The following is a 20,974-nucleotide window of genomic DNA, read 5'->3' as shown; positions in this document are numbered from 1 at the left end:
ACCAGAGCAAGAGTCCTGGGTGTGGAATGTGTTACCTCCGGAATCTAGAGAGATTTACCAAGTATTGCACTTCCTTTTTTGTCAAAGGGAATACAAGATGCAGCAATGTGTCTTCCCTTTGGGGAAATGTCCTGGCATGCTCCTGACCTAAAAATGGGCACTTTCTTCTGTTCAGTCCTAGCTTTTAGGGTTCTTGAAAGCTTTACTGAAGTGGCCCAATCCTGAATCTTCATAGTTTGTCTTCAGTCTTCTGCAACACATGTTTCTTACCAAGATCCCTAGCACATTATACATGCCTTTATTTTATTGATGTAATGGATCAATGTGATATTCTGTGGGATGTCCAGATGGTCCAGATCTCTTCAGACTATATTAAGACAGAAGGTGGGTGAGCTAACATAGCCCTGGAACAAAACTGTAAATGAATATTGTTGTTCATTCCAAGGAATGTGAACGGATCCTATTTTCCTTCTACTTGTTCGCTTCTATCTTGCCATCTGCTATGGTAGCAGGCATTTCACCTGTGCTGTCTAGGTTCAGAAAACCACATAGTAATGTATTTTTCCATCTCCCTTGATCCTCACCAGGGTGTTTAATCTCATGTCCCAGATTGTGACCCCAAGTCAGTGTTTTCCTGTTTGTTCATTGTTACCTTCCAGCCCCTTGCTTAAGCACCCCCATAATCCAGTCCCTGGGTGCTGTCCTGCTCTTGGCAGTACATGCTTGCCAATTCTTCTGTGTCCTTTGGGGTGTAGTATCTTTTAAAGGGTTCACAGTATTTTTATGACCATGAAACCAAGTGATCATGTGAAATCTCTTTAAATATAGCAAAGTGTTAATAGCTAACATGTAATAATATTAACATATGACCATATAAAGTTCTTTATGAAGAACCACTTTCGAGTAATGAAATAATTTCAATAATGAAATGTGTTGTCTTGTTAATTCACCAACTCCTAGTCACTGGAAGTTGTCAAGCAAGGTTGGATGACAATTTCTAAAATGTGGTAGAGGTCTTTTTGTCTTATATGGGACCAAGAAATTCCCACTGCATGACCAGTAAGGTGCCTGCCAATGTTAAGACATTATTCTGGGCAGTGCTGTTCATCCTTTCTAGTCTAACTTTGCCAATCTCCTCACTGTCTCTACCAAGACAGCATATTCTGAGGTTGCTCAGAAAGGCTTCAGGCATACATCTTGCAGTCTTTTTAATAATTCCCAAATTTTTAGCAACTCCAACGTTTTTAAGACTTCCAAGTAGTCAGTTTATTAAGGACATCCCTGAGGCAGAATTTCCTATCATTTTTTCTTGAATGACCTAACAGATCTTAGGGAAGTTACGTTCCTAGTAGTAACAGGGGCTCATAAGGGCAGTGATTCTTACTGGCTAATAGGAGGAGCAATTTCTTTCCTTTTTTTCTTTAACATTTTAAAAGGACAGGTTTATTAGGAAAAGGTGTAAAAGAGAGGCACTTGCATCATCACAAGTGGGCAGAAGAGCTGCTGCTTGTTTTGCAAAGGGGAAACATTTGTGAAAAGAAACACCAGATAGGCAAGAGAGGTGCCTCTGAAAGGGACAGGTTTGGTGAAAAGATGCCTGTGTAGATATAGGCAGGTAGTCTTGGGAGGAGAGCTGCAAAGCAATCCCTTTTTTTAAAAAGGCACATCAGAATGGGGTGGAGAAAGTAACAACTCCCTCCCATAGATTCTATAAATGTCAATTCCTCCCCTCCATGAGAATCATTGCTCAACACAGATTCAAAGGATCTATTTCGTATGACTCCATTAGTTTCCACATAGCTGAAATCTTAATTTATTCATTCATTCACTCATTATTTATTTATTTATTTATTTATTTATTTATTTTATAAATTTTATTGTTATATTCCCCATACAATTGCAGCCCCCCATTCTGACCCCAATCCCTCCCCTCCCGCCCCCGCCCCCCTAAAAGTGTCTCTGGTTCATAGTTTTTTGTTGATTTTGATTTTCACTTTCTTATAGTTATTCATTTTCCTGGTCCCTTATTTAAGTTTTCTAGATTCCTGCTATGAGTGAGACCATCCGGTATTTTTCTTTTTCTTTTTGGCTTATTTCGCTGAGCATGATCCCTTCCAGCACCATCCATGTTGCAGCAAATTGCATGTGTTTATCTTTTTTGAATGCTGAGTAATATTCCATGGTATATATGTACCACATCTTCTTGATCCAGTCATCTATTTTTCATTCACTCATTATTTATTTATTGAGGTAACACTGGTTTACAACACTGTGTAACAGAAATTTTTTACAGTGACTTACGAAAGGGAGGTCCTAGGCTAGGCACGTCAAGTCTGGATCATCCCCTTGAGGAAAACAAGCACCAAGAGTCATTCTAGTTTTTAGTTTTGTCATGTCCAGCCTGCGGCTAACCCTCGACATGCTAAGATGACTGCTCCATCTCTAACCACATATCTGTATTTCAGGCAGGAAAACCAGGAAAAGCGAAGGGCAAGCTGACAAAGGCAGTGAGGTTATCCTCTTTCAAAGAACTTTCCAAAAAGTCCCAGGGAGTGACTTCCACTTATATCTCATTGAACAGGAGGGAAATTGAATATTGCATATTTTGTTGCTCCAAATAAATGAGAATTCTTTGCGGAAGAAAAAAGGGAAGAACGGATGTTAAGTAAGCAATTAGTAGTCTCTATCCCAGTTTCCTTACTTAGTTCATTTCATTAAATGTTTACTGAGAAACTACTGTACAAACACTTTGCCTGCGCAGGGGATCTATAAATGAAGATGAGCAGAGTTCCTGCTACAGAAAGAAGAACTGTGCAGTATCAGTAAAGTATTTTCACACAATATTACTTGTGACTCAGAGGAAGGAGTCATTTACTTATCTCTTGCCTATAATTAGGAAATAAAATACACATTAGCAAATTGATTTAAGTTTGAGATGTTCCGGAAAGCAACTACAGAAAGGATCATTGATTAAGAATCTTCTTCAAGGAAATGCAAATGGCCAACAGGCATATGAAAAAATGTTCAACATCACTTGTCATCAGGGAAATGCAAATCAAAACTACCATGAGATACCATCTTACACCAGTGAGAATGGCACATATTAAAAAAACTAGCAACAACAAATGTTGGCGAGGGTGTGGAGAAAAAGGAACTCTTCTGCACTGTTGGTGGGAGTGCAAACTGGTCCAACCACTGTGGAAAGCTGTGTGGAGATTTCTGGACCTACTAAACATAGAGCTTCCATATGATCCAGCAATTCCACTCCTAGGTATTTACCCAAAGGACACAGAAACATCAATTCCAAAGAACACCTGCACCCCTATGTTTATAGCCGCACTGTTTACAATAGCTAAGCTTTGGAAACAACCCAAATGCCCAAAAATAGATGACTGATCAAGAAGATGTGGTACATATATACCATGGAATATTACTCAGCATTCAAAAAAGATAAACACATGCAATTTGCAGCAACATGGATGGCGCTGGAAGGGATCATGCTCAGCAAAATAAGCCAAAAAGAAAAAGAAAAATACCGGATGGTCTCACTCATAGCAGGAATCTAGAAAACTTAAATAAGGGACCAGGAAAATGAATAACTATAAGAAAGTGAAAATCAAAATCAACAAAAAACTATGAACCAGAGACACTTTTAGGGGGGCGGGGGCGGGAGGGGAGGGATTGGGGTCAGAATGGGGGGCTGCAATTGTATGGGGAATATAACAATAAAATTTATAAAAAAAATAAAAAAAAAATAAAAAAAAAAAAATAAAATAGGTATTTCATGAAGAAATAAAAAAAAAAAAAAAAAGAATCTTCTTCATCATGGATTTATGTAACTTTCTGGAATTTTGAAGAAAACATTGCTTATCATTAAGAGTAAAAATAAAATACACAGGCCCTATTGAATTTTTGTCTGGCACTGATTTATTACATAAAATTATAATAGTAAAGAAAAACACTACAAATTTAAAAGTTTTTTTTTCCTTTTTAATTTAGAATTAATTTATGTTTCAACTGTCCTGCTTAATAAATTTAGCATTTCATATGGACAAAAAGGCTTTTGTGTATGCCAGTTCTGTTGAAATGACTTTCCCCTCCTTTTTTTGCTAATCCCCCTTTCTGGCCTTCTTAAAAACATCTCCTTGTAATTATTCCATTACCTACTATTTCCAGTATGCGCTTTACTTTCTAAATATATTTTAACTCTTCAGGTATAGAAATCTTTCCTATTTTCACGTATCACCCACTCTGAGGCTCTCTCTGCCCCAACTGCAGTGAAATGCTATGAAATAAGCAAAAACCATGTTTTCAGCCCAAGTGGGTGAGTCAACAGATAATGACCAAAGCATAATTCAGTATATTTCTTTCAGTTATTAACAACACCTCACATTTGTCTAACTTTTAGATAAAGACCCTTTTCCAAAGACCCTTACAATTATCACCTATGAGCCTCACAGCAGCCCCATGAGAGCAGCAAGTGGGTGCTTTTATCCTCACAGAGGTTTTTAGGACACTGAGACTAAAAAGTTTAAACATGATCAAGAGTATGGTGAAGGGCCTCCCCAGTGGCACAGCGGTTGAGCGCTGGGTTGCGAAGCTGCCCGCAGCCTCTGCAGCACCGGTTCGATCCCCGGCTGACGGGTGAGGGTCCCACATGGTGCACAGACCTCTCCTGCTGCCCGCTGCTCCCCTCAGCAGTGTACTTCGTCAGTCTGCCTGTTCTGCTCTCCGCTCTGACTCTGGTGAATTCTCTCACCCTCCCGCGCTTCTGACTGTACCCAATGCTTGTATAAATAAATAAATATTTAGAGGGAAAAAAAAAGCATGGTGAACTGGATCTTAAACCCAACTCACCTTACAGCCAATTCACTACTTGCTGTATGACACCATCTTGCCTCGACGCCATCTTGCTTCCACACCATTTTGCTTCCACTCCATCTTGCCTCCATGCCAGGGCTTCTAGAAAAGATGCACTTTTCCATTAATGTCTCTTAGAGGACCCCAAATTGCATGAGTTCTAATCTGACCCTGTAATACCACAAATGATTTAGGTGAATGCACCACTTCTCAAGTTGATGACTACAAACATCTCAATACCACCTTCAGCACCATTTACAAAACTTTAATACTGAATAACTCATGGTGAACATCAGGAATTGCTGCAGGTGCACAAGCAGGAAAGAGATGAGCAAACAGCCTGAGAACACCTTGTCCAGAATAACTCATTTTCATTTTTTTAATGAAGTGACATATAGCATTATATTAGTTTCAGATATACAAAATAATGATTCAATAACTGTATATATTGTGAATGCTCACCACAAATCTAGTTAATATCTACCATGCAGTTACAATTTTTCTTATGATGAAAATTTCTACAGTCTATTACTGAGCAACTTTCAAATATATAATACAGTATTAAATATAGTCACCATGACTTACTTATTTTATAACTGCAACTTTGTACTTTTTTTTTTTAGTACCCCCCCTCTCTCGTGGTTCTCCTCTTAAATCTCTTTTCTTCTCCTCACTTTGTACTTTTTGATCCTCTTTAACCATGTCACTCACTCCCCCCATCACACACACACCTTCAGATTCAATTTTAGAGGCCTAAGTCCTTAGCTCAAACAAGTAATTCTTCCTGCCTTTTGTTGTAGCTTAGAATAAAAGTTAATGGTGCTTCTGAGCCTCAAAACACACTTCCTATCCATCCTTATAGCTGCCTCTAGTCAACTGTTAGTGTGAATCCCTTGGAAACAAGCCCCATAAAACCATCCAACTTTATTTCCTGGCCCCAAATTAATTTAACTGCATTCTTCATTTGCAACATTAAGGAATCAAGAAGATAAAAATATTTAGGACTCTTCCATTCCAAAATGATTGCGCAACTGTTCACATTGTGAAAGGAGACTCAGAGGACATTTCATGAGCTTTCAGTAAATAGGGACAAACAGCACAAAAAAGAAAAACACAGAAAATGCCTTGAGAGAAAATCACCCTAAACCAAAATGTGTTAGAGCTATTAATAAATTATTTGTTTAATTTGGAAGTGATCTCATGAATTACAGTGATCAGAGTTTTGTATAGAAAAATAAAAAAACATATTTTTCTGCCATTTGACGGGTGCCTAGAAATTTCTCCCCAAAGCACAACTCCTTTGGAAACTTCCCTTTAAAAATGTGCTGAGTGTGCAAATGTGTGTGCAAAATTAAAGTTATAGTTTTCATAAACAACACATAAATTTTTTCTTTTGGAACTTAAAACCCCTCAAGGATTATAACTCAGGATTGTACAATTAAACTGTTTAGGAAGATATTTTGATATTTGCAGGTTCCATGAAGACAAAAGAAGTAGTCAGGAGGAAAGACACCTGGGTTCTTGTCTCCATTCTGTAAATAAAAAGGCAATCTATGGCAAAAAAATCTGATTTCTAGGGTCCAAGCTTTTTTATCTGCAAAGCAGAAAGGGACAGAAGAAAAAGAACTTCATCATTATGGTTTCTGGGCTAACAGTGAGCAGCTAAAAAAATTAGACAAATTGGCCAAATATCTGTTGGTCCAGAAGTTATGACTCTAAGCAAACCAGCATAAATCCACTTGCAAGAAACTTATTCCTTTTCAGAATCTTCATGGGAATCCCATTTCATGTCTTTAAATCATTCTATTTGAGCTCTGGACAAGACATGTCTATGTCCCCTTCATGGTTAAGGTTGGTGGCAAAATGAATATTTAGTAAGCATTTCCCATGTGCCAAGCACTTTTGTAGTACCCAGCAATACAGAGTTGAAAAAGCAAAAAAAAATCTGTTTTCATAGAGTTAACATTCGATGGAACTAAACAAAGAAACACGAAGAGCAAATGAACTGGCAAAAGGAAGATAAGTTAGGAAAGGCAGGGAAAAAAGCAAACACATGGTGAAAGTACAAAGTGTTTGAACAAGAGGATGGTGAGTTTCTCTCAGAAGTTTTCCATTTCCCCTTTCCTAGTTTTTTTAAAAAAGGTTGTTAATAGCCTCAGCTACAGAATATGATATGGAATAAATATCTTTTTTCTTTTTAAGATTTATCTTTTATTTACGCAATAGCTAGGGTATAGGTCAGAGGTGCGGGGGAAATGAGAGGATTCGCCAGAGACAGAGCGGGGAACAGAATAGGCAGACTGATGAAATACACTGCTGAGGGGATTAGCGGGTAAGGCAGGAAAGGTCTGCTGTGCCGTGTGGGAATCTCCCCGGCCGGCTGGGAATCAAACCCTCGCTGCAGAGGCTGCAGACAGCTTCACAGCACTGCGCTCCACCTGCTGTGCCACCAGAGAGACCCTGATATGGAATAAATATCTTAAGAAGTTGGTTTTGCCCCAACCCAGTGTAGTACAGATTCTGCAATGTTGGATTAACCAAATTTGGGAGTTTCCAGGTGAGGACAAAGGAGAACACACAGGGCAGAGTAGATCAGGGTGAGACTGGAAAATGGGATGTAACAACAAGATAGAGTCAAATAACTAAATATAGTAGTAGAGTAGATGAACTGGGAAAAAATAAGTGGTGGTAGTCACAAAATGGAAATCTTGAATCAAAGATTTCAATTAGGAATATTATGGGAGGTGATAAGTTTTCGAGAATGACTAGGACAAGGAATGAGTAAAGTAGAGTAGAGGTAATAAGTATCCTCAGCAGCAGGTCAAAGAATTCAGAGACAAAGTTCATGAGGATATTCAAATGACTAGGAATAAAGATAGAAGTGGTAGAGAGGAAGAGATTGAAGCAGGTGTCAAAATCAATAATGAATGAAGAAGAACCCACCAGCAGGTGTCAGGTTAAAAATGAGGGCTTTGGGCAATAGTGGAAGAGAGAAATGTTTTACAATTGGCAATGAGAAGGAGGATCCCGAATCTAACCTATCGGTTCAGTGGCATATAGTCATCACCATTCGACAGAGTTCTAGTAGAGAGAGTGTTATCAAACCAAAACACGCTTCCATTAGAGCTACCATATGACCCAGCAATTCCACTCCTAGGGATCTACCCAAAGGACACAAAAACATTGACTCAAAAGAACACCTGTATCCCTATGTTTATTGCAGCACTATTTATAAAAGGTAAAACCTGGAAACAACCCAAATGCCCAAAAATAGATGACTGGTTCAAGAAGACGTGGCATATATACACAATGGAATATTATTCACCAATCAAAAGAGACACTTGTGCCATTTGCAACAATATAGATGGAGCTAGAAGGAATTATGCTCAGCGAAATAAGTCAGAAGCAGAAAGAAAACTATCGGATGGTTTCACTTACAGCAGGAATATAGGAGAACCAAGTAAGACATCAGTGTTAAAAAATAATAACAGTACAAATCACAACAAAGTAAAAATAGACAATTATAAACCAGAGACATCCTGCAGGAGACGAGGCCGGAGAGGGATCAGAGGGAGGGAGGGAGGAGCACAGGGGACTGAGGTGATGGTGCACAGGTGCATTGGGGAAGGAAATTCTTTGGGGACTATACCTGAGGGGGTGGGGGAAGCAAATATTATTTAAAAATAAACAATGATGTAAAATAAAAAAAATTTTTAAGAATACAAGAAAAGAAACACGCTTCCATTAGAATAACAAGATGAAGGACAGGGTTAAGAAAGGTAGAGACTCTTGACTGTCAGAGATTTTTGCAGATGACTGATCACAAATTCTAGAGGTCAAAATATAATTGTTAGAAGGCCCAGAATTGGTTCATAATAAGGGCTGTACAGGGTGGTATTGAGAGAGTCCAGAAGTTTGGACTTGTCAAGAAAGAGCTAAGGAAAAATGAGATTTGACCCAATTATTGCTTAGAGGAAGGTCTAGGATCATAAATAATTAGTCCCATATTCTCTGTCTGACTTTATTAGCAGTTTGTAGTGGCAAGAGGAAGATGGACGGGGAGGGCAGTCTTTCCAGGAATTCACTGAACTTTGGAGGAAAAACAATAGAAAGTTAGCAGGCTTCCTTTAAAGCCTACAGCAGAATTACTAATATTTGCTGCTCTTGTTCCGAAAAGACTTCTAAGAGTATAACCAAGAGTATCACCAGTATTTATGTGAATGATATGATACAAAAACTGACAAACTAAAACACCCCAATTAATCTTCTTATTCCATCCAACATGAACATTGCTTGTTTAAAGAGAAAATGAATTATAGAAAGATGTTATAAAGATCACTCATATGTATGGCCCAGCCCTTATGGAACACAGTTTGGAGGTTTCTCAAAATATTAAAAATAGATCTGCCACATGATCCAGTAATTCCTATCCTCGGTATCTCCCCAAAGAGTGCAAAAGCACTATTTCAGAGGATCTATTCAGTCCTATGTTCACTGTGGTTCATTTATAGCCAAGTATAGAAATAATCTCTAGGAGAGATGAGTGCATTAAGATGTGGTAATGCTGATGGTAATCCACTAGTACAATGGATTACTACTATGCTACAAAAAAAGATGAAATATTGCCATTTTTGGCAACATGAGTGGCACTGGAGGGGATTATGCTAAGCAAAAGCAGTCAGAAGGAGAAAGCAAATACTGGGTGATTTCACTCATATATGCAATATAAAGAAGAAAAACAAAAGAGTTGCAAAACTAAACCAAAACAGACCCTAGAAATCTGACTGTAGAATTAAAGCAACTAGATAGGGACTGAGAGGGTTGGGGACAAAAGGAGGAAAAATGGTTCCATGACCTGTTGTAGAGGACTATGGGTTCTGTGATATGTAATATACATCTGAGAGATGTGAACCTATACCCCTAAATTAAATACTGTGTTGGAGACAAGCACTACTTAAAAAAAAAATTGAAAATAAAATGCAGCCTCCCTGGTGGTGCTTGCAAGGGGTTAAGTTGCAGTACTATAAAGCTATTGGCAACTACGGCCAGGGAGATACCCACATGGCACGGCAGACCTCTCCTGTCTCGCCTGCTGCTCCTCTCAGCAGTGTATTTCAGTCCTTCTGCCTGTTCTGCTCCCCACTCTGTCTCTGGTGAATCTTCTCACCCCCCCATACCCCTGGCCTGTACCCCAGTTCTTGTATGTATAAATAAATACTTTTTTAAAAAAAAAGGAAATGCAATTATTTTAAAGGAGAAGGATAACTATGATTTTATTTATATTTGGTATATAGAAAAAAGCAAACAACAAAAAAAAGAACTTAGTAAAACAAAGTAAACCTTTGAGCTATATGAGCAATTTGGTTCCCAAAAGAGTGGAAGCAAGCTGGGGTGGTAAATCAGGAAAAGGGGGCCTATTGTATGGTGAAGGGTGTATTTGGATTTTTTTTTTAATTTTTAGCAGTAACTTTAGTGTAATACACACACATGTTCATTCTCAACAGGTGAATTTTACATGTTATAATGCAATGCTCCCTCAATTTAAAAAAACCCTTATATTCAAGTGCTCTATAATTAAAAAAAATTCCTAAATATCATTTATCACATCCTAACAATCCTAGGAAGTACACAGAGTGAGTAATTTTATTTCTGTTGAATGGAGGAGGAAACAGGGGTCAGAAGATCTGCTTGAAGGCGCACAACTAGGTAATAGGAAAACTAGGACTAGAACTTTAAAAGTGTCCTGATTCCAGGTCAAGTGCTCTTTATGCTCTCACATATTACCTTTTTTTCAAAACAGCCTCAATTCAGTTGAACCCCAGACTTTTTTTTCTTTCTTCCCGAACTGCTAGGTGCTGTCCGGAAAGCCTTGTAGAAACTTAAATATCAACCTTTCCTGTGAAGTGGCATCATTAGATACAAACTATTTTTATCATTTTTTTCTTCTGATTTCATAAAAACCAACTTTCCACTTTCCAACTCACACTGTGAATTAACTGCCCTCCTAACAAAATATACTTGCAAGGAGGAATGTGATGAAGTAAATCAAGTGAATTAAGAAATTCCCTACTTTCCATCTGGGCATATTTTTGTTGGCTTAGTACATTAGCCGTGGAAATTCCAAGATTTCCATATAAGAAATTAAAATGTTTATACTGTGATTTGCCATATTCTAGCTATAACAGGGCTTTAAACAGAAATATCCTGTTTTTGAAACCTTTGTGCCAGGATGAATCAGGTAAATAGTAAGCAATTCACATGTTTTAAAAGGAAATTTTAACACAAATACTGCATTGTCCTTATGAAGACTCAAACTTTTTTTTTTAAATTCCCTTAGCAGCAGGTTTTTAAGAACTCCAATGGGAAAATAAATAAATCCCAAAGAAGAATAAATAAATAGGGAGAAATACTGAACTTTAAATCAAAGTAGACAGCTTTGATCTAAAAGATTTCCCATTTGAAAGATTCTGGCAATTACAAATCACCGGGATCTATTATTTCCTCCATCCCAGGTCTTGAGGCCATCAGAGGACAACCTTCATAAACCACAGGCACCCGGAAAGCTGACATTTCCCATCCCTCTAAGGATTCTGCAGGAGAAATGATGGTGTTGGCAATTTTATATTATTTTCAGAGCTGTTCTTAAAGTTTTTTTCAAATAACTGCTATAATACCTTTTATTTTTCCAGATTAGCAAACTAAATAAAACTTAGAAGGAATTGTGCTGTGTAATTCTCCACAAAGCATGACTCCATAAAAGCAGAAAGGCTGCTGTGAAACTCTACTGGTTAAAAGTTCCAAAACCTATGGAGAGCTGTGTGGAGATTTCTTGACCTACTAAACATAGAGCTTCCATATGATCCAGCAATTCCACTCCTAGGTATTTACCCAAAGGACACAGAAACATTAATTCCAAAGAGCACCTGCACCCCTATGTTTATAGCAGCACTATTTACAATAGCTAAGCTATGGAAACAACCCAAATGCCCAAAAATAGATGACCGGATCAAGAAGATGTGGTATATATACACCATGGAATATTACTCAGCATTCAAAAAAGATAAACACATGCAGTTTGCAGCAACATGGATGGAGCTAGAAGGGATCATGCTCAGCAAAATAAGTCAGAAAGAAAAAGAAAAATACCAGATGGTCCCACTCATAGCAGGAATTTAGAAAACCTAAATAAGGGACCAGGAAAAAGACTAATTAATACAAAGTAAAAATCAAAATCAACAAGCAACTATAAACCAGAGACACACTATGGGGGCGGGGGTTGGCGTGGGGTGGGGAGAGGAAGGACTAGGGTCAAAATAAGGGGGGGTGCAATTGTATGGGGAATATAACCAAAATGATAATGCATACATTGTGCAAAAATGAAAAATGATTTAAGAATTATATAAAATAAAATATTTAAAAAAAAAGAAAAGAAAAAAAGAAGTTTCAAAACCACTTCTATTGGAGGAACTCTAAAATCATCTAGTCCTGTGGTCTTAAGCATAGAGCAGTATTTAGGTGTGAGCGCTATCATTAATAATTTATTGTTAGTAATAATGTGCTGTTATTTGGGAATGATGTATTTTTAAAAAATTTATTAGATTGCAAGTAATTCCCATGCAGAGTCATCAGGCTTACTCACCTATATTCTGAAGTGTTTTGTTCTGATAGGAATTTTTTTTTTAATGTATTAATCCAGCAGACAGAGAATTTAAGTTGCTAACAAGTTGTTCTCCTCCCACTGCCCACAAGCTTCAATAGTTCCATTGTAGCTATTTTGGGAACATAGAAGAACTTTCTTGATTAGGAGTAAAGAGGTAGAGTTAAATCTAGTCACTGCTATAATTGCCCTTAACCCTCAGTCTATCTTATCTTGACTCCACAAGTAAGATTAACTGACATTCTGGCAATTATTATAATAGCTGCCATTAGAGAAGAAAAAAAAAGGGTCTGCAGTCATATTTGTTTTGCATGCCTGCAAAATATTTATGAGAATCGCCTAAATTTGGGTTTATGAGTATGAAAATCATCCATCCTGAACTGTGATGGAGAAAAATTTGAGTCCCTCTGATCAAGCCCAATCCCATGAGACACAAATAAAGCCATCAATGCTGACAGAACACAATGACAGCAGCTGTTCCAGCGCTGGAACTCAAATCCTGACAGTGCCCTCTTTCTACCAATTCTTGCAATCTAATCAAATTCTTTTTTTTTGAAGATTTATTTATTTTTATAAGCACTGGGGTTCAGGCCAGAGGCGCGGGAGGGTGCGAGAATTCACCAGAGACAGAGCAGGGAGCAGAACAGGCAGAAGGACCGAAATACACTGTTGAGGGGAGCAGCAGGGAGACAGGAGAGTTCTGCCATGCCACGTGGGTTTCTCCCTGGCTGGCCTGGAATCGAACTGGTGCTGCAGAGACTGCAGACAGCTTCACAGCACTGCGCTCAACCCTCTGCACCACCAGGGAGGCCCTCGAATTAATTTTTTAAAAATACATAATTCCCAAATAACAGCACATTATTGCTACTAATAAATTATTATTGATAGCACTAATGACCCCTAACAGAGTAGTGATTACTACTCTGTTCTTAAGAACCACAGGAGTAGATAATTTTAGATCTCCTCCAATAGAAATGGTTTTGGAACTTATAGCCAATGGAGTTTCACAATAGTCTTTCTGGATTCATGAGAGTTACACAGTACAAAGGCATCTGCCTTTAGGACTGCACATTAAGAATGAAATAATTTTTGAGGCATTCCATTGACTACATAGAGGGAGGAGGTATGCTTGACCATTTTGAGGGGAAGGAAAAAATTCTTTAAGGATCAGATATGCAAAGAGGCCAAAGCAGGTCATATTAAAGACAGAGAATGTAGAATTGATTTGTTACAGAAAAAAGTCACTTCTAAATTTCAAAAAGTATTTATTTTGTAGCCACAACACATCCTTATGCTGTGGCACTTAATCATTCTATTATCTTACTCATTCCCACATTATTCCTGGAAGACAGGCCCATTTTACAGAATGTAGAGAGTAAAGAGTGGTTTTCCAGGATTATGTAGTTGGTGGAAGTGCATATAGCAAATTCTCATTTTATCACTTTTTTTTCAAGCAACCTTAGTCAAGTTACTGCCTTTCTCTCTAAGTCTTGGTTTTTATATCACCATATGAAGATACAAAATTATCTTTAGCTCCAAAATAACATCATCCTTCTGAAAGGATGGTTACAGGGGTTACATGAGATAATACAAGTAAAGTTAATAACATATTTCATGGTAAACAGAAAACAATTAATTTCAGCTACCCCAGAGATAAAGAGAGATCATATTTGAAGTCTGATTTGTGATTTCTCTCCATTGGCTTCTGCTGAATATTGATATGGCACGATTCAAAATACATCCATCTTTCTATTATTCTAGTTCAATCATGTGAACTAGTATCTATAGTTTTAAGCCACGAAGAGAACAAATGGAGGAAAGTGAGTGGCTATATGTGAGTTTGCCTTATTTTCCATTTTCTGTGGGAGTGTGTGTGTGTGGGGGTGTGTGGGTGTTGATTATTAGTGGAAACCAGAATCTTCTGGAATCAGAAATAGAAATTTGGGACAACAGCTTAAAGACTTCCCATCACTTACTATAATCCAGGGTCAAAACTGGCACAGAGAGATCCAATCTCTGCCTCAACACTGGTCAAGGATGTTCTGTAACAATTGTTCTCCAAGCACCATCCCCAGACTGACAGCATCAGCATCACCCAGAAACTTGTTAGAAATACACATTTTTTAAAATAAATTTTATTTTTATATTCCCCATACAATTGCAATCCCCTTAGTTTGACCCCAATCCCTCCCCTCCCCGCCTTCCACCCCCCATAGAGTGTCTCTGGTTCATAGTTTTTTGTTGATTTTGATTTTTACTTTCTTATAGTTATTCTTTTTCCTGGTCCCTTATTTAAGTTTTCTAGATTCCTGCTATGAGTGAGACCATCTGTATTTTTCTTTTTCTTTCTGGCTTATTTCACTGAGCATGATCCCTTCCAGCGCCATCCATGTTGCTGCAAATTGCATGCGTTTATCTTTTTTGAATGCTGAGTAATATTCCATGGTGTATATGTACCACATCTTCTTGATCCAGTCATCTTAGAAATACATATTTTTAGGTCTCACCCCATGTCTACTTAATCAGCAGCTCTGCCATTGGGATCCATCAATCAGTGTGATTCTGATGCTGATTAAATATGAAAATCACTATTCTCCAAAAACTCAAGGAAATTCCCTTTTCTCCTTAAGATATCCAAAACAAGAGACTGGAAACATATTCTTATGGTCCAACCTGTTTCTTAGCATAAAGCCTCCATATGTGTTAATAATTTTGCTCTAGCAGATATTAAATCATTGAAAGAACTATTAAGATGAAAGGAAACATTTATGTTCTTGATCCAAAAAATTAGAAAATGAGGCAATCAGAGGAATATGAAGGTAAATTTCCATTGTAGTTTGCTTTTTCCTCTAGCTATAATAGCTTAATGACTTATGAACTGAACAAGATCCTGGCATTTGTCCTTTCCAACTAAAGCCCAGAAGACTCATCATGTTTCTAAATACATAAGGCTGTTTGCAGCAGAAAGCTCAATTACAACGCAGCCCTTGGGCCAAAAATTGGTTCACACTTCCAGTGGACTAGTACACTATGCTACTTTTTGAAAAATAAAAATGTCATGGCAACCGAGGAAACCTAGAGAATTTTTCTTCTAAAATTCTAATAGGGTGTAGCACATAAACAAGTTTCCTAATGCTTATTTTATAGGCCCTCTAAGAGACATTTTGCTTAAGTGACTGGTGACATAACTGTTGTCCATAGGGACTGATAGTCCAAAAGTCATTGAGGAAATTATCTTAAAGTCATTGGAGTAAGTGAACCACTGGGTAGATGTTTCATAGAGGAGGGGTCAGAACCTCATAGGCAAAGATTTGTTGTGTTTAAAACCTGCCACACCCAAACACACACCTGCATCCCAGTAAACTATGAGAGTGGTCTCCTCCCTCTAAGCAAGCTGAAATTCAATCACTTCTCTTAAGGAAGTAGGTATCCACCATGATTTAAAGAATGCATTTTCCCTCGTAAGAGAATTCATTCAGTGTAGAAGTTCAAAGCCTCTGTAAAAATAGAAATGTCTGTGTAAGAATGTCTGGAATGACTGTGCCTGACTTTCTTGGGGACTGAGAGCCTGATGCTGATAAGAGCTAGTGCAGCGTAGCTACTGGGGCTGTCCGGTGACAGTATCAGAAGAATGTGGGGCGTTGTGCAGAAGAGCATTCAAAAAATACGCAATGACAGTGAACTACAAAATAAAATTATTCAAACACTTGGAATATTTATCATCAAGTGTTCACAACCTTTTTTGGAGGGATCTGTCATAAGATGACTTTTTCCACTTTCTTTCACCTGTAGATTTAAATCTCAGTTCCCTTTTCACAAGCCATGATGTCACTTCTTCCCCAGGTCTCCCATAAAGGGTTACCAATTAAAAGCTTTTGTTCTTTTACTTTGATCTTCAGAAGTCAGTCACCGTCTGGGATTTCAACTCTAAAACGTGCGCCAACAAATTGCAGACATTTGACTGTCCTTGATTTTAATACAGAGGTACTATTCCTAGTGAACCAGAAAACAGTTCAGTGAGGTCACTAGGGTTGCTATCAACCAACAGGGAACTTGCATAGTCCACATCATTTATTGAGCTTTGCAAGTCACTAATAGCTCTATATTCACAAAGGAGAGAATGGCTAGATGGTAAATGTAATACAACAAATTTAATCCACTTTCTTATTTCAGGATAAGACAATTTAATGTAGGAAATGTGATGTGGTGCAAAGAATAAAGAAGAACCCTGTAGTAGGAAGAAAAAGGTCAATTCTTCATGTACTTAGTGACTGCAGGCATAGGAGGGTACAGTCAGGGTAATGTCTGATCCCTCCACTTATTCTCCTGTCTTATGGTGATAAGGATAGTAATACCAACTTTACATGTAAGGAAGAGTGGCAAAAAAAAACAAACCCTGCAATGTTTTAAATATAGTCTAGCCTTTTCAGCTTCGGTTCTACCCCAGGAATAGAATTAAAGAGTTCAAAGGATTCTCACACAGATCCTTAAGGATCTTATACATGGATATTGATTTCAGCCCCCTTTAGAACAGGTAACTTGAGTTATCAGGGTACACATCACTGAGAGAGTACATAGGGAAGATTAGTTATTAAATTTATCATAAAGAAAATTTACACAGGGCCTCCCCTGGTGGCGCAGCGGTTGAGTGCTGGGCTGCGAAGCTGCCCGCAGCCTCTGCAGCGCAGTTTTGATCCCTGGCCACCGGGCGAGGGTCCCACATGGCGCGCAGACCTCTCCTGCCGCCTGCTGCTCCCCTCAGCAGTATATTTCATCAGTCTGCCTGTTCTGTTCCCCTCTCTGGCTCTGGTGAATTCTCTCACCCCCCTGCGCTTCTGACTGTACCCAGTGCTTGTATAAATAAATAAATAAATCTTTAAAAAAAAAAAGAAAATGTACACATTGGGTGGTTATTTGAAGCAAGCATAAATGGATATGGATACAAAATATATGGTCCTGAGTAAAATAAAATTTTAAAATAGGTAGAACTAGAAAACATGATATGATTTATATGAATTAAATGTGCACATCCTGTGCATTCTGCACAATCACAAATAAAAAGACACACATTTAATAATAAGAGAAAGTTTGCCTGTGGGGAGATGGTATGAAATGAGGAATAAAATAAAATGAAAAAAAAAATAAAAGTAAGATCTTGTTTTGGCCAGGGATGATAATGGGCCATGAACTGAGGTAATCATTAACTCAATCTTCTGCATCTGATATCCAGAAAGGAAAAGAAATATTATATAAATGGTATGTGTTAAGAAGATATTTGCTGTCTCCCACTCCAAATTTTTCATCTTTTTAACTCTTGATTGAAGAAATTTTCTTCCTTTAATACTTAGTCACTATAGCAATTCTCCCACGAGAGAAACTAATACAAACAACTTATATTGTTTTTGTATTCCATTGTCTTATTTACTCAAATACTATTTTTTATTACTAGATGAAAATTATTGTAAGGTCAAGGCAATGGGTGAACCAGTTGAGACCACTGGTTATCTGGTCATAGACACCAAAGATGCTGAGAGATCCATAAATGCAGATTGAATTTTCAAAGAGAATTCTATTTAACTTTTAAAAAGAGTATTACAAGTGACTGGTTAGCCTTTTCTTTGAAAGTTAGGTCAATAGAAATTTTCAGGACAAGATGGTCCATTCCCATTATTATCCTCCTCCCAAAACATGGATTATTTAGTGAATATTTTTTTTTAAATTTATTTATTTATGCATACAAGAACTGGGGTACAGGCCAGAAGTGCGGGGTGTGAGAGGATTCACCAGAGAAAGAGTGGGGAACAGAACAGACTGACTGACTGAAATGCACTGCTGAGGGGAGCAGTGGGCAAGACATGAGAGGTCTGCTGCACCATGGGGGTAGCTCCCTGAACAGCCTGGGATCGAACTCAGGCTGTGGATAGATTCGTAGTGCTGTGCTTAACCTTTGCGCCACAAGGGAGGCCCAAATATGTTCTTTAATCTACTGACACCTTGGAGATTCTGTGAGTGGTATGATAAAAGGGAAATGAAGTAGAGTTAGAAGACTTGAATAATCTGGTGACAAATGAAAGACTGACTGAGGTAAAGTGTAGCTTGCAGGGTGCATTGTCCAGAGAGCTGCCCAGTACTATCTATCCCACCAGGCACCCTCACTGTGCCTGGCATTTGCTTCCCCCCACCAAGGAAGTGAAGGAGTTACAGCGAGAGGCTCTCTTTTATGTATTAACAAAGGGCAGGTGTTTGTAGGTGTACTGCGGAGGAGGCTTCTGACGTTTCTTGTTCCGTGGATTATGTTTAACTTGTCACCTTGTCATCTTTCTTTTGTGTTTCTTATATTCCCCCTTTAACATTTTCACCTTGTTTTACTGACTCTTTTGTTCCGTGAGATGTTAAGGGTCATCAAGCTTTCATAGCCATTGTCAAGACGTTGTCATTTTGTCAGGAAGATCAGTCACTGCACTTGTCCCATTCTGGTTGGTAACTTCTTTGTGAAGTTTAAAGTGTTGCAGACACACTTCTTGTTCTTTGCTCGATCTTGATTATTCAGTCTCCTGGATTTTGAAAGGCAATGGAAAGCATAGTATCTGGTCTGCCCTCAGGAGGTTTATCTTCCAAAAATAGTTTACAGAAAGAGCATTAAAAAATAGAGTATAGATATTGTCTATATATTCTCTCTCTCTCTCTCTCTCTCTCTCTCTCTCTCTCTCTCTCTCTCTCTCTCTTCTATAGTAATTATTTTACCAGAATAATGTAGGCTTTCCAAGAAAGATCCAGATATTGAGTTGTCAGTTTCTCAGAAAATAAACAATTTGAAGACACCATTATTTCTGGGATATTGCATTAAGTGGTTGGATTTAATTTTAGTCATTTGTGAGAGTTTAAATTCTATTATGATGCTTAAATGAGAATGAAATTTAATCTATATTGTTTGTCTGGATTTCCTGTGACTTAGTATTTCCGGGTATGGAAAATTAATTTCAGGGACACATAGCAATGCATTGGCCAAGTTGGATGCTCTAGTTGCTGAGCAGTCACAGTCATAAATTAGAGACAGAGGAAGGGTATTTTTCCTTTTGATTTCTAAGGAACTACTTCTGTAATTTATGGAGCCAAAGGGAAGAATTGGCATGATGAATGATGCTGCAAAATATTAAGAGCAGATGTTGGTCCTGGTAGAACCTTCCTTTGTCATCTTTAGGAGCAATGGAGGCAATAAGCTTTCTTTAAATGCATTTCTACTTTGACATCTAAGCCAAAAATGTACAACTCTTTTAAAATCCTGTGATCCAAAGCATAATTATAAGCACCCCATTTCTATCTGAAAGATCTGTCAACAGAGAGAGAATTGTGCCAAATCTCCAGAAAAGTTAAGTAACATAACAAACAAAAACAGTAATTTCTTATATCATTTTCTCTGTATTACCCTAATAATTTCTTATAGGATAATCCAAAAATCTACATTTTGAATATTGGACCGGCTGATGGCATAGTAAATACATGGATTGGTAGCTTCCCCACCCCACACCAGCCTTAATGTTACCATCTATGTGATAGAGAAGAAGATGGAGATAAAACACTAATCTAAGGATTAGGAGAAGGCCCAGTTGGAAGGCAGTTGTATTGTAGCAAAAGATATGATGGTGGTTGGGGAGTGAAAATGGAGGCATCAGTCAAGGGTTGAAGGGAGCTGGGAAATATGGCTGAGAACTAAGCTGTAGGAGAGATGGGAGTTGTGCTCTTTTCTCTCCATTCTTACTGCATTAGAAGGGCTGCTTCTGTTTGCCACATTGCCACTTGTTGTAGGGCATAAAGCCTGCCAATAGACAGAAACAACAGGTGTTGCCAGAATCTAGTTGGAGAAGTAGTCACAACAGATTCAGACAGAATAGCAGTTCCCAAGAGTTCCTCTACCCTTGCCTTCCTTTCTTCCACATACTGAGTTTGTGTTGACCTTGGTTAGGATGTACAACATTTCCAAGAACTCTTATCTCTGTAGTTTCAGTTAAAGACTTTTTTGTGTGCAGTACTGGGAGTGTTTTGTTGTTATTGTTTTATATTCAGATATCAGAGCAAGTTAAACAGAAATACTTTAAACCCATGCCCATTGTCATTTTGCTAGGTTACTTCATGGATATGCAAATGACCCAAACTCCCTAGAACCTTCTTCAACTTTTTCTGACTCATGGACTAGATGTGTTTATCTCCAAAATGAAGTGTTCCAGTTTCTCACTGCCTTAAGGTTGAAGGTTCCAGTCCATCATTCTGACTCATGCTCACATGTTCCACTTCTTGCTTCCTCTGACTTAATACCTATCTTTTCTTTCTGACTGACTTCCCTACAGACTTTAACCTCTAGTATCAGAAATAAAGACAAAAGCCTTGCAAAGACTTTTTTTCCACATATTTCAAGTCTGTAGGCTTAAACCCTCATTTAAAAAAAAAAATCCCTAAAAA

Source organism: Talpa europaea (genome assembly GCF_964194135.1).
Source record: "Talpa europaea genome assembly, chromosome: 9".
Lineage (NCBI taxonomy): Eukaryota > Metazoa > Chordata > Mammalia > Eulipotyphla > Talpidae > Talpa > Talpa europaea.
This window is presented reverse-complemented; position numbering follows the sequence as displayed.